Here is a 2,234-nt window from a genome sequence, read left to right as displayed (position 1 = left end):
TAGTTGAGTTCTGACTATATAGTGTGTTCGCTATTGTGTGAGTTTGGGTGATAATGTGTTATCACTAGTGGGTACAGACTGAGTATAGATCATATATCTTTGGATGGTTGTATGTGGTTTAATATATTTTGTTTGTATTTTATTTTTTTTCTTGAGGTGAGCCTGTTATATTGTAAGATGTCATTGACTTAAACAAAAAAAAAATATATAAAAGGATAAAATGCAAAGAATTAAAGTACTACTTACACTACTGTGTCGTGTCTATTTATTGAGCATGGATAATGGCCATGTCCCTGCTTATAATGGTGGGGGAGCGGATCTAATCACAGATGTTGTCACACGAAATACACGCCTCACTGTAACCTCATTATATATCGTGTTTAGTGCTGGACTGCTGCAATTTTCTATATCACTTTGATTAATACATCAGCGCAATGCTATTCCTCTGTTATTTCTCTTCTAAATCTAGGAAAATATTCACATCTGAGCGTTTCCATTCTTCTTGACATTTCCAGTAGGGATAACAGAGGAACAGTGCAACACACAGTTCCAAGCCAATAATAGTTTCATGAGAGATGTACTAGCAGCCATATCAAAAAAATTAAATACATATCACAGCAGGGTATTCTCCTGTGTATTAAAGGTTAAGAATCTGCACAGAGACAAGTAGTGTTGTGATGAAAATCAATCAGGTACATTATGTTTTAGTCGCCACATAAAATTCACATTGATGTAGCATAAGAATAGGTTACAAGGTTAAAAAAAACAACATGCTCTGTATACAAATAAAATGTAAGTGAAAAAAACTTAGGGGTACATGCGGCCACTAGGAGGAGCCCAATGCATACAACCTGATGAAGCTCCTATTGAATTAGGCAATACAAGAAGAGGCGCATTGTTCTTTCCTGTATTTAAAGGGGGTTATCCGAGACTTATTTAAAAAACAAAAAGGTGGCCGGGAGGGGGCCCACTTAAAAAAAAAAAAAAAATAAAGATGTACTTTCCGGCGCCCTCTGAGTGTCCTGCGCTGTCCGCGCCATGCAAACAAACATGGCCGTGAGAGCAGTGCTGGACTCAGCTTCCGGCTGGCCATGGACAGCAATGTACAAGCGGGACAGATGGATGAAGGCTGGAAACTGAATCCAGCACTGCTCCCGCGGCCATGTTTGTTTACACCCAGAGGGCGCCAGAAGGAAAGTACATCTTTATTTTTTTAAGCAGCCCCCTCCCGGACACCCCTCGGACTGCCCCTTTAACATGGAGAATATTTACCCATAAATTTAGTTTGCCAACACTATAGGAAAAATGCTAGAAAACTCTTTCACTGTTAGTGTAGGGTCAATCAACAAATGGATGAAAGTGATGCAAGTAACCTGACAGGTAAATCAGCATGAAAAAGCTAGGTCTTAAAGGAATACTCCAGTCAAAGCCAATTCATTGTATAATGCATGGTGTGGGGCCTGAAGGGAGGAGAAGGACACAGTCCCAATATCTCACCATTGTAATCTTCTCCACTGTCAGAGAGGAGGTACTGGAGCACAGGAGGAGGGTGCATGTGTTATGATAATCTTATCAGTATTAGGGAAGATTAGCATTACACATCTCCACTTTCGGTGAGGATAGAAGGGGGTAAGATTACAATGGTGAGATATTAAGACTGATACCTCGGCAACTGTGGGGGCTTGAGATAAAATGTAAAGTGCCCCAAAATCTGTGAAATCTGCATATTTATCACCGAATGTCTGAGGTGGTGAAGGTCCTCTTTAAACATGGCAGTATCTTGATGTGGGTTGTGCCATAAGACTAGATGAAAATGTGGACTTCAGACTTGGCCAAAGGTTTTCCTCCAACTAGACAATGACCATAAGCACACAACTGAGACAAACAGGAGTGTTTTGGGGACAACTCTGTGATTGTCCTTGTTTGACCAAGCCAGCGCCCTGACCTAAACCCAATCAAATATCGCTGTTCAAGGATGTTCCCCATCAAACTTGAGAAGATCTGCAGAGAAGAACGTCAGAAAATCCCCAAATCCAGGACTGCAAATGTTTTAGAATCTTCTACAAAAAATAGAATTCCATATAAAGTACAGAGCAATGGGAGAGGATGGGGGGGGGGCTACATTTTAACATCATCAAATTGGAGCATAGAAATTGAACAAAAGTGCCTAGAAAAGACTTTCTGAACCCACAGGATAATCTATACCAGTCACACAAACCATAAACCACAACGTT

This window comes from Engystomops pustulosus, chromosome 6, assembly GCF_040894005.1.
Source record: "Engystomops pustulosus chromosome 6, aEngPut4.maternal, whole genome shotgun sequence".
NCBI lineage: Eukaryota > Metazoa > Chordata > Amphibia > Anura > Leptodactylidae > Engystomops > Engystomops pustulosus.
The sequence above is the reverse complement of the archived record's forward strand: the minus strand, read 5'-3'. Positions refer to the sequence as shown.